Here is a 14,056-nt window from a genome sequence, read left to right on the forward strand (position 1 = left end):
AGGATTATGATTTGTGATAGGAAATGTCTCTTGATGTTTAGGAATGATTTGGAATAGCTAAACTTGAAAAAATTTACGAAATCACCGTCTTGGAATAAGTCCGCAATGCGGAGGTGTTTCTAAATAAATGGTCGTGAAATTAAATTTGAGACAGAGGAGTCCGTGTCCTCTCCGCGACGCGGAGCAGATTTTTGTTCACAGGGGGAACAAGTCCGCGACGCGGACTTGTTTCATGAACCTTACTCGACTTTTTCCTTCTTCATTTTTCTGCCTCAATCCACCTAAATTCTATTATCTTCCTCAAATTCGTTTTAAATCAAGATGCCCAGCATGTATACTCAAGAAACTAACTCAAAGCAACCCTAAACTCAATGTAAGGATCTCATAAACTTCTCAATTCGTTCTAATTAGCTAACAACATTCGAATTCAAGAATATTTATCAAGAACATCAATTTTCCAACTCTTCTAGGACGAATCTCACTGAATTAAACATTCTTGGCGCGTGGATGAATGAACCCAATGTTATGGGAGAATCACATACCTTGTAGGATCAATTCCTTAGCGAATCCACAACCAAAATCGATCGTTCTTGGCGAATCTTGCTTTTCCTATTCTCCTTTCTCTTGCGTTCTTTCTCCAAAAGCCCTAACTCTATTTCTCAAAAGCGTAAACTGAACAAACTCAGTTTTTTTGACCCCACTTAATTTACTAAAACGGATTTAATTAATCGGGTAAGGAAAAGACCAAACTACCCTTCAAAAATCCGGATTGGACATTTCCTAATCCAACTGCCCCACTTCCGAAAGGTATAACTTACTCATACGATATCGAAATCGTGCAAACTCAGTGGCGTTGGAAAGATCATTCCAAGAGCTTTCCAACCAAATTTGGAACTACACCTAACTCATCATGAGCTAGGATTTATGGCCGTTTGAAGTTGACCAAAAACTCACTTTAACTTAAAATTTTCCAGATTTCCATACACTTTCCAAAAATGACTATTTCCAGATTTTACAGTTCTTTTCTAGTTATTTCAAATTACGAGATGTTACATTGATGACCCTGAATACCTGTATCTGTATAATGAAAGATGCAGGCCAAATGGTGTCAATACATTAAATGTATGAGTATGCAAGGGGAACTCTAAAGCATAGATATAAGCTTGAACTAATAAAAAGAAGAACATACTCAACTCATCTAAACTCAACTCTACTTAAGGATACTCAACTCAATTTAATATAAAAGCAACAATAAAGATGCAGTATAAATAAAGCTTTTAAAACAGTAGGTAATAACTCAATGTATATAAAAATATAATAATAAACTCTTTACTCTTATTTGGGAGATTCTCTAACCGACTACAATCACTATGAGCTATGTGATGATACAACGTCTCGCTCACGCTGCCAGAACTGTCCTATACCTTGCCGGAGTATAAGACATCCTAAACTAAGTGGATCCACTAAGCTATGTTTAAAAGCAACAAGGACTCATCTAACAAGTATGATCCTTTACTCATGTTGGCATACATAGTTTATGAGGATTTTGAGTTGTCTGAATTCATCCGCATATCAGTGCTCAATACTACTTCCAATAATAAGTCTAACACATGCTCATATGTATTAAAACATAACTATTCCTCAAATTGAGATAATTACTCCAAAGATCCTCTTAAAAGAGGTAATGCTCAAACACTCCTCATGAACTAATTTAGATATCAAGGTTTCTTCTCATTTTTAATGTAAAAGTGTTACATGCTTGGGAATACTTAGTCCCCTCATGCTCATTTTGAAAAATGAACACAACTCTCCTCATCCTTATACTCATTTACTCAAACCTTAATTCAAGTTTAAAAAGATTGAAAAAAACTTCTTAAAGTGAATCAAAAGACTTACTCGAATATCACTCTTAATCTTTTCATTAATTTGAAAAGTGAATTCAAGAGTTATGATTAGGGTATATGAAGGATCTATCAATGATTAAAGCAGGTTTAGATAGTTCGTATTAAGAAGAGAATGAAAGCTCGACTCAAAGGAACAAGTACGGATCGAACAACGGAAGGGAAATTGGACTGACGTTCTTGGCGCATCGCTGGTGTGTTGCGCCAGCCCTCCATTTACTGGGGCTGGTTTGTGGCGCACTGCAAGCACAGTGCACCAGCCCCCCTGGTGCATCAGGTGTGCGCCGCCCTAGCAAATTCCCAGAATGTTCCGACAAATTTTTCTTCTCAATTTTTGGTCGCAATTCACCTAGAATCAATTGATTTGTTCCAAAGTTGCTTTGATTCATTAACCCAACACAAGTAAACAAAAATCCACTAAAAATCCCTCAAGAACAACACTCATTCACAAGATCCTTACCTTAACAACTCAACAAAACTCAATTATCAAAGAATGAAGCACAAAAACCTCAAAGAACTCAATCAAGAACTCAATATATTCAATCTCATGGGTGAATTCGAAATTGGAAACTCATGATTGGTGTTAGGGTGAACAACCCCATCACTATGAAGACTTACATACATCGAAAGAACTAAGTTCGTGGCGATTTCCCCAAAATTTTGAAGAACTTCTTGAAAACTTCCTCTTTTCTCCTCTTTGACTTTGCCCTAGTTTCTTGAATGCTTTAGACTTGAGTGAAAACTGATTTTAATCTGCTTTTACCCCTTATTGGGTGAACAAAACATGTAGGCATAGTGGGGTAAGGAAAAGACCAAAATATCCTTCCTTAATTCGGATGAATTTTCTTAACTAGACAGGTTGTACTCAAATGGGCATATCTCGCTCATCCAAACTCAAAATTTAGCAAATTTGGCGGCGTTGGAAAGAGAACTCAACGACTTTCAATTTGATATCTCATGGGCCGCCTAACTCATCTTGTGCTGAAAGTTATGGTTGTTTAAAGTTAATCCACAACTCACAATTTAAGAGTAACTTGAACTAAATCTCAATTTAGCTCTTTCCAATTTAATTCTTTAGAGATTTATCTCTTTCTAAGACCGAGGTGTTACAGACCTCCGCAGCTTGCACCTATGGGTCTCTTAATACTCCACCATTTCTTTTATTGATGTTTCGGGCACTGATGTCGCGGTTGAGACTATTGTGCTGCCTTCTATGATTTTTTTGTCAAGAATTATTGCCCAGAATGATGTCGTCCCTCCTGAGACTTCAGATTTAAGAACTCCAAAGGCATAGCCTATCAGAGGGACTTTTCTCTCTCCTCCCGTACTCTTATTATTTTACTCTGCATTGCGGACACTAATGTTTTTATTTTTGTGGCGGGAAGGCATTTGTGTTAATATTTCCCTTTTGATTGTATTTTGTTACTTTCAGTTTTTCTTTTGCATAATTATAGTATTTTGTTATTTTGGTTTTATTATAGTGATTTAATTGTTTAGCATATTTAATTGTTTGAAAGCCTTTGAAATGCTTGAGTTTTCATTGATAATTTTCGAGGATCGATTGTGTTCAATTTCGATGTGTTGGATAGTACTCATGGTGAGCATTGTGTTTAGCTTTGGTTTTGCAAGAAGTAATCAATGTGGTTGTACTTTTGAATGATATTTTTGAATCTTGTGTTGACTAGCTACGTTTTTATGTGAGCTTTACAATGAACAATGCATGTAAGCTTTTGATCTTGTCGGGCTATGCCAAATTATTGTGTTTGATGTGCCTTGTGCAGCGAGGTTTTACTTGATATCATGCTTATTGAATCCTAGAGTTTTCCTTGTTAGTCCAATTATGTAGCTTTGGTGAATGCAAGAAATGACCTTGGGCACATATTTTGAGAGAAAATCCAAATGATATACCTTTTGTGACAACCTTGTGAGGGTGTGCATCCATCTCGACACCATTTGAGCTTAAACCTTTTGTTGACAACCTTGTTGTAACCTCTTGAGCTAAATTTCCCTTAACTTCTCACCCATAAATCTCTTTTGAAGCATTGATTTGTTTGAATAACCAACTAAGGCTTGGCCTAAGTTGGAGTGTGGAAAGGAAGGAGGAACGAAAGTCATGTGGAAGGAAAAGAAAGAACAAGGGAGATTTAACTTTGAAGTTTGTTAGAAAAACAAGGAACCCACCCCTCCTTATAAAAAAAGGATTGTGATGAAAAAAATGTGGAAAATTGAATTGAAAAAAAAAGGTTTGAGGAAATAAAAGGGGCATTAAATAAAATGTTTGACGAGTCAAAGTTTGAGTTTCCAAGTGAAATGAATAGAAAGAACTTTAGAAGAGGTGATGATGATTGCAACAATCCTTTCAAAATGTGAAGTCACTGAACCAAATTGACCATACCTTAATCGTCAACTCCATTACAAGCCTAAAAGACCCTTGAGATCTTTCATAAACTAGGTTGTGTGATGATTGGAAAATATGGGCAAACCTATGTGATGAACCTTGCATGTATTTCTCTTTCGTAGAGCAAAGGTTGTGGTGATTCCTAACTTCGTTATTGATTTTCTTTGTGAAAGCATGAAATCTTTCTTGATGTGAGAGAACTTGAATACACTAGTTGAAATATGGTTTGCATAAGTGAAGAAGCAATAGTGAGCTTGAGCTTAAATCTCTATCGGCTAGTCAATAGTTGAAGCCTTTTGATAATGATCGAGTGTTGCATTTTCTTGAGAGTAGTCTTGTAATGTAACTTGCATATTAGTTCTCATAGAGAACTTTCATAGACACCCTTGTTGAACTAATTTTGTTCTTGATTTACTTGAGGACAAGCAAAAATTTAAGTTGGGGGTGTTGATGTGTGGTAGATTTACACTAATTTGACGCCTATTTAGTTCAACAATTAGTGTCCTCCATGCGTAATTATGTCCTATTTTGATAATATTTTGATGTTTTGCAACTATGATGTCTAATGGACAAGACGAGGATGAATACTTGGAAGAAAGGCCAATAACATGGAAAGAAGTGTAAACTCCACACTGTTAATCACCCAATCAAAAGGGTGGATTGCGAAATTGGAACAACCTCGCCTAAAGTGATGATACTCACAACTAAAAATTTCAAGGCAGGTCGGCGAACTGAATAATGAAACGACCACTCGCCAAATGTGGTGGGTGAACTGAATGACCATCGCCAAAGGTGACATGACATGGATAAAATATTGAGGCTTAAAAGGCAAACAAAGGTAATACTCGTGATTCATTGAAGGTGAAAGACATACTCAAATGAGCTTGTCGACTAAGGTTCAAATACCTAAATCCTAAAGCAAGAGAAAGGTGAGTGAATTAGAAGATAAAGATCCGTCGAATCAGCTTGGCGAGCCTGACTAACGACGCCGAAGTGGTCATGCACTGATATTTATGCCAAATTTTGGAAGACTATAAATAACCCAAAGGAGAGAGAAAATAAAAGACTTTTTCAGAAGAGAGAATTAGAGATTTTTACATTAGAGTTTTTGAGTTCTTAACTTTGTATGAGTGTGAGATAAATATTCTTAGTTTTGGGGTTTTAACTTCTACTCTAGAATTTGACAATTTGTTGTTGAAATCAAAGTTGATGTTGATTAGAATTTCTTAACTTTATCACATCCCTGACTGCCTTCATGATAGGTTTAATATCTTTACTTTTTGTGATAGGTGGCTAAAATCCAAATTCTAGGGGTGCAATTATGGGGTTGAGTGTTTATTTAATGTAGTGCGTATTGTGTTTTGTTCTAGTTTATTTCTTTTCATTCATGGATTTTGACTAATTGGCATAGGGTTAACTTATAGTTTAAGGTTGCAAACTTAATCCTAGTCTAGATCTTTGATTGATACTTGAAAGAGATTGATTGAAGTGGGTTATTAATCTAATGCATGCAATTTAGATTTGATCATGTCTATGATTTTCTTGAAAGAGATATTATGGGTGGGATGAATTTGCCCAAATCTGCTTGAAGAAAAGATTCTCTAAGGTAATGAGTTGATTTGTAATTGGCATAGATAAGACCAAAAGGAAATTCTATGATTTGGTACTATGAGATCGAAAGAAGATTAGTGTCATTGAAGATGACCCAGCCTATCCACGACTATCTAGCACTATTGAGCAACACAATTATCCCTATGTGACATCAATTTCAATCCTCGTACCCCTAGATTGCTTTCTAATTATTTGAAGATCTAAAGTTCTAGTTTGATTGCGACTCTTGATGTCAAAACCATTTAAACTAAATTTTATGAAATCATCCACCCTTTATTCTTAATTGCTTCAAATGAATTGATTTACAACCTCAACTTCATAATAGAATTCCTTGCACTATATAACTCTCTGTGGGATTCGATCCTAACTCTTAGTTTGATATTTTTATTGACAATGATCGCTTATTCTCTTAATGGTTTTCGAGGATAGTTTGAGTGTTATCACTATACTAAGTATGCTACCATGTCCTTTCAACTTATCGAACAGTCAGCTATTTCAAATTGCTACAGGTTTTGTTAGTGAAACCTCATTCTCTATATTAGTTTGCAGAACAAGACAATACAAATGATGTCTGAGACTATTTACAAGGCCTTAAAGGAGGTTAGGCTTGGATTCTTCTACCGTCAAGTTTGGAAAATGAGAGTCATGGCATTGAAGACACAAAAACTATATATACGTCTCTGCCTTCCATTTTTTTATTTTTTGATGGATCCATTGAAAACAATCTCTCTATCTCTAAAGATAGGCATAAGGTCATTTTACACTTTGTCTTTCCCATACTCCACTTAGGCGATTAAACGATATATGTTGTTTGTTGAAAGGAGAATTACACAAGAATATAGTTGTAAGAAGAATTACACGAGAATATCCTTGTGCTTGGTTTGGGACATTATTATGCAATCTTATAAACATGCACATAAATCAGAGTATTAAAGCAGAGGTGTACTAAACTTAAATTTCAACATTCACACTATTTCCAGTAAAATTATTGGGCATGTGTTGGTACGGAATCCTTCATCTAGTATAAGAATAAAGAAGCAAATATAATAATTGTTCCCCGAGGAAATGTCCTTTCGCCCTTTAGAGCTTTTGAGAGTTGATAATTTATTTTGTACATTAATTTACTTCTTAAATGAATCTATTTTTATCTTATGTTCCTTTTACAAAATAAATTTAACAAAGTCAAAGTAGCATTACATGCAAGAGGAACAAATAATTAAGTAATTTTACCTTTGACTGGTAATGGAATTTTATAATAAATTTAAACATATCTTGTAAAAATAATATTTTCAATAGAGAACAAAGTATTCGACAACCATTATTCAAATAGTAATAACACATTCCCCTAAAATTAACTTGTTCAACTTGTAATTCATTTGTATTGTACACTTGTATATAGTAAATACAATGTTAATGTACATACACATGCTTCAGAAATCTGAAACTTACTCCTTAACTTATATAAGAAAAAATGTAGTTATTGAATTGCGAACAATAAGTGATTAAGCCTATGACTCAATAATTCATTTATTTTACAACCAAATTTCAGTATAACAATTTGGTGTTAATGTGCTAAGTTAAGGTGGTTTGTTAATTAGTGGACGTTTCGCCATGTTTTATTGTTAAATTTGATAAAATTAATTTTTATTTTAAAGTAAAAAAATATATTTTAAAATTAAAGTTGTGTTTGGCAATGAATACAAATTTGAGTTGTTTTAAAATTTGAGTGAGTAATTTTGGGGAAAAAAGTGAAAACAACTTTTTGTTCCTAATATTCTTGAATTCAACTTGAAGTTGAATTCCAACGTTTTGTGGCTAAATGTATTTTTTGGAGTTCAACTCTTAAAAAAAAAGTGAAAACTTTTTATAGTGAAATGCCCCTAAAAAGAAATAAGAATATGAGATTATATATCAAAATAAAGGTATATGATATAAAGAAGGAAACAATAAGCTTTCTGATTTGGCTAATGCTTTGTTGTAAGTTACATAGAAACAGAAAGGAAGGAAACAATAAGCTTTCTTATGTGGCTAATGACTTGTTGCAAGTTACAATGAAACAAAAATTAAATTCCAAATATATAATTTCTTTCTATTTCACGTTATGAAATTTTAATTCTTCAATTTATGTTTTCACTAGCTTCTGTAATTCGACCTTTAGGAGGTCGATGCCCACATTCACACCATTCACCATCACAAAAATAGGGAGGGATATCGCCACAAAGACATTTACGGTCTGCGTCTATCTTGCAACAACACATGGGAGTATCTTGTGCTTCAACCTTTGGCGAAACACCTATCAAATTAAATGTTAGAATCTATACTTTATAGAAAAACACATTTCATATTTGAGCACAAGAATCTTTTCAAAATTAACTTAGAAAATATTAGAGAGAAGTGTATGATACTCCGTTACTAATAGATCAAATCAAGTAAAGGACTTACATATCCCTATCATCATAAACAAGAGGAAAAAAGTCCACACTTTGAAATGCTCAGTAAGTCACTTGATGATGTTGTTTCCTCTGTGTCCTTTTTATACTATATTTAGTTAACTATTGAAAAAATATACATTTTGTGAATCTTGTAATATATTTCTCTTTCCGTTTGGGTCAATTAAATTTAAGTTGATATTATAATATATTTTGTTGGTTAACATGTTATTTGCACATGTAATGTGTTTGGAATTTTATTTGACTTAATATGTATGTCATTTTGACATATGACACACGCGATACCAAACTAGGCCTCTAGGAAAAGATAACATCTTGGACTAAATAAAATGGGAGATAAATATAATAAATTTTAATATGCGAATAAAGGAGCAAATATTACATAGTTTCCCACGAGGAAAAGGCCTTATGCCCTTTAGATCTTTTGTGGTTTGATAATTTATTTCATCATTTATCTTTATAGATTTATTTATTTATTAACTGAATTTATTTTTATCTTACGTTTGTTCTACCAAACAAACTCAACAAAGTCAAACTAGCATTATATGAAAGAGGAAAAATATAATTAATTTATTTTTATCTTATGTTCCTTCTACCAAACAAACTTAACAAAGTCAAATTAGCATTACATGAAAGAGGAAAACTATAATTATGTAATTTTTCCATTGACTAATATGATGGAATCACAAGATATATATAAATATATCTAGAAAAATTAATATTTTCAATGTAATAAATTACTCATCTAGAGAATAAAGTATCACACAATTAAATAGAGGCTAAAGAATTTTAAGTTTATCAGTTGTGAATATTTTTCTTAAAATAATATGTTGTTGGGTCCCGAACTAATAATTTTCATGTTAGTTCAACTTCAAAAAAAAAAAAGAAATATTTTAATCATCAAACACCCCTCTTAAAAAAAGGCTATGTTTTGTTAAGTACACATAATTAATGTAGCATGCAAATATCATTCTAATAAGAGACTATTAATCAAAAGAAAGGTGTAGGACATGAAGAAGGAATGAAACAATACGATTTCCTATTTAGTTAATGCCTTGTTGTAAGTCACTTAAAATAGGAGTTCAATTCCAATTGTATATTTTGAAAGGAAGAAACAAAGTGTTCCAACTTTTATTATTTCTTTCTATTTCATCCCATGAAAATTTATTTTTCAATTTATGCTTTAACTAGTTTATGAAAATTTTACCTTGAGGAGGTTCATGCTTCACACCATGCATCATCACAATAATAGGGTGGGATATCACCAAAAAAGCCTTTAGAAATGGGTGTCAATTCTACAATAACATATGGAAGTATAGAAAGTACGTTCACAATTAATTGGTGTCAGTTTCATATTATTCATATAATAAAATGCACACAATTAATTGGCCAAGTATTTACATGTAATGACCCTCCAGGCCATTTATGTGAAAATGCCTTCATTTCATCGTTAAGAGCATTCCTATAGCAACCCAAGTTGTTTATGACTTGTTGGGCCTGCCATCTTAGTCACATGGTCGTTCATTTGGTTTTTGCACAAGTCTGTGTTTTAGAGCTTTTGAAACATGAACGGTTGACTTCAGTCAAATGTTCATGAAAATGACCTAAAAATGCAATTATAAAGGTTCTATTAGCTCCACAACATTGAGTTTTGTCTAGAACGGCCTTTTGTGTAGATCCTGAGGCTTCTAGACTAATTTCAAGCCCCATTGTTAATTTTGGCAAAAAATGGAGCTTGGGTGGGACTCACTTTTTTTCGAGATGACCTTGGTTTGAAGTCTTGAAAATTTCAAATTTTGTTTGGTAGCATATTTCGTTTTTGCGCATATGATTCTGAATAAATCCTGAGCACCCCGTAAGAGAATTCTACAAATGGCCAAACCAGCTGATGTGCCTCAGCTGGTGTAAGCCAGTAAAGAGTTCATGGTCGCAGGCCCCTTGCAACATTCATAAAGGCCTAGTTTTTATGGTTTACGATTTCGTTTCCTTAACACAATTATGAGGGTGTAGCCCATTTTTCCTTCGCATACGCGAGCTCTCCTTGTCGCGATCATGATAAGATGCTAACCCGCATTGACCACCTCTAGACATTGTGATCACGAAGTTTGACCTCCACGATCGCAAGGAACATTTTATTAGTGGGCCACGATCCTGACCCTTTACCTCGTGATTACAATGAGTTAATCCGTCTCATTTCTTAAAATAAGACCATATGCGATCTGTTATTATTCTCAAAATTGTTTTTAGTGATATCTCCCTTAATTGAGCTCCATTTTGGATGATTCAAAGTCGTGGACGTCAAAATACTTCGTGGCTACGTGGTTTGGTTTTTGGAGAGTTTCAAGGTGGAATGACCATCTCAGTCTTCTCTTTGTGAAGGCCTTCTGTTTGTCATTTAGAACTTTCCCATATTGACCCCCAAGTCATTTACGACCTATTGGGACTGATAGTTTGGTCACCTCATCGTTCATATGGTTTAATGAATTTTGTTATATTTTGGAGCTTTTAAACCTTAAACAGTTTGCTATACGTTTAGGCCTCATCGATGAGCTGTAGGTCTATCAGTGATGCACCGAATGCGTTCGACGACATTAGTCGTTGTCTGTCAAGTCGGTCTGATTTAAATAGGCCAAGTGTCTCTTCAAGTTCTAAAACAAATCATTTATTGCTTTTAAGATCTCCTCCTTCCTATATCTCCCCATACCCTTGTTTTAGTATTTGTATGCCTTCAATGCATGAGTTTAATTGCCGGAAGTGTTTTTGACTGCTAGATTCTCGATCCCAGACTCCTCTTCCTTGAGTTTGTGTTTTGCTATTAACTTTGAGGTTGGTTTTTGAGTTCCATCTTATCATTTGTGCTAGAAACACTACAAGAAACCAGTCTTTTAGCGGCGACAAATCTTGCCACAATAGCCCAATAAGTCGCAACTGAATATATTTAGTGGCGACAATAGCACCGTAGCAGTACTTCCATAACTAAAAGTTTTTTGTGACGAATCTCTTAAGTCGTCACAAAATATTATATTTGTGGCGACTTTTCTTGCTGCAAAACCTAAACAAACACGCCACAAAAGAAGATTCCACCAAGTGTTGCTCCATAAATCGCCACTAAAAATTGACTTTCAGTGGCGACTAGGATCGCCACAGTGGCATTAAATATTTAGTGGCAACTTTTGTCGCCACTGTATATGACTTTCAGTGGCAACATTGCTTGCCACAATTGCGGTATACATTTAGTGGCGCAGCTCTTATTGCCACAATAGCATCTGTTTTAGGGGCAACTTTTATTGCCACTGAACTTATTAAATCTTTAGCGGCAAGTCAGATTGCCACTAAAGCCTATTTTTCAACAATTACAATATCCAATATTTTAATTAATTTTCATGGCCGCCTAATTTATGATATTAATATACATGTGCATTTCAATAAATTGCTTACAAATATTTAAAAGCATCCAATATATATTTAATAAACACAAATAATTCTCAAGTTGAATAATTCGAATACTTTCATGATAAAAAAAATGTCAATTAAATGTACTACACAATAGTATATTATTCAATGTCATTGTACATATGTAATAAAAAATAGTGAAGGCCTTCAAACTCATCCTTCTTCAATACTATTTGTGTTCTACAATCTTGTCCTGTAATTACGAGTAAAATAATAGGATTACTTTGACAATTCTTATAATAAATACTAAAATAAAAGAGGTAACCTTGAAATAGAAGATTGCAAAACATTTAAGAAAGCAAAGGGACATGAATAAGGCCGATGAAATGTGCACAACATAGTTTTATCCTACTATACTAAGATCAATTCATAAAAAATAACAAATGTATTTAGCTGGAGGATCAAAGTGGAGCAACTAAATAACTAAAGTCCAATACACAAACATGAGAACTTAAATAAAACTCAATTCATTAACAAACAACATACTCAATGTAATACCACAAGTGAGGTTTAGGGAGGACAGTGTTTATGCAGTCCATACTCCTACTTGAAAAGTAAAGAGGTTATTTTCGATAAAGAATCACATCATGAACCACATTATTTTGACAAAGGAGTTCATGCATATATATATTTTTTATAGGTTTCATTATAACTTTGTTAATAATACACAAGACAAAGGAATTCCCAATTATATCAATATTTCTTATGATAATGAGTAAATCCCTAGAGGAAATGTAAACACATCTGTTTATTCCAATAGTAGAGTATATCTGGAAAATGAGCTTGGCCACTTCTTTAGTAGAAGTGCTTGGACTTTGGAGTTCGTCTTGAAGCTACATTGTTTGGTATAAGATGTTGCCATATCATAGATACGTAAAATGTAAATACATTCTTAAATGCAATAAAAAAAACCATGTTCCTTTCTACTAGTAACTTTTTTTAATAAGGTAAATTTACTTTTTAGTAGTATTGTCATTGAGTAGTTGCACAATCAGGTCATCTGCAGTACCAAGTATTTGACCCTTGACCTTTATTTCACAATTTAGATATATCTTACAAATTTCTAAAGTTGACATAGTTAACTTGGATTCATATTGTCTTAATCCTGAACCCTTAATGAATTTTCTATTAACAGTTAACCTAGTACCTAATTCCAGTGTTCTGGTGGTAAAATTATTTTAAAAAGGGACCCAGCTACATGCATACAACAGAATGGAAATTCAAATTGCATACTCCAATCTAACTAGTTTGACATTAAGGCATAACTACTACTGTTCTTGTGAAAAAAGTTAGTTGGAGAAAAAATTATACGGAAACATCATCCAGGAACTTGAAAGTTTTCCTACGGAAACCTCTAGCAAAATCATTTATCTAAATTTCTGATAAGATAATCTAACATAAGAAAAATCAACAGTCTAGAAAGTCCTACACTGCATTATGAACTTCCTCACATCTATCCGTTTATTAAATTTGTAATACCATTGCAGAGCTTTGATTGTTGAACCTTTAATTGACAAAATATTTCCTCACATAGGTGAAAACTAACTAGTACCAAGCTTCAAACAGTTATGATGCACATCCATCTTCAAGCAAAGCATAAACCTATAAAGAGGCAAGTATTGAAGCTCGACAAGTAATTCAATATGCATTCATCTTCTAAGGAATTCGGGCAGAATTGAACTCGACAAAGTGCTAAAATGAGTGTATGCCAACCTTTCCCCAACCTCAATGGTAGAGAGCATATATCCAATAGACCCTCAACAAGATTAGTATCCATATCAGCCTAACAGAGACCCATATTACATCCATTACACAAAAGACTAGGCACACTTGAAGTATAGAAAATACCTGAATGCTTTTCAGAAAATGCTTAAGCCATTCGAACTATCCCAACATATATAGACTAAGGCAGTAACTTAAGCTGCAAAGAACTATCACGTTTACTAACATATAGAGACTTAGATAGAAACTTAAATCTACAAAGAGCTATCACCTTTGAATTTAATATACTTCGGCATAGCACTAACAGATAAATTAGAAGCAGTTTCACAATAAATAATCTAGGCTTGTAGCCGACAAAAGAAAGGAATCAAAATTGTAAAGAAGCATTTTCTAAAGCAATGTGTATGAAAGATTATCGAACTTCAAAGTCTGTCCCATTATATGATAAGAGGTATCGTATTTATAGTGAAAAATAAGACTCGACAGACCATATTCTATTTTAGGCGAGTTAACATTAATCA

Source organism: Solanum stenotomum, chromosome 1 (assembly GCF_019186545.1).
Source record: "Solanum stenotomum isolate F172 chromosome 1, ASM1918654v1, whole genome shotgun sequence".
Taxonomy (NCBI): domain Eukaryota; kingdom Viridiplantae; phylum Streptophyta; class Magnoliopsida; order Solanales; family Solanaceae; genus Solanum; species Solanum stenotomum.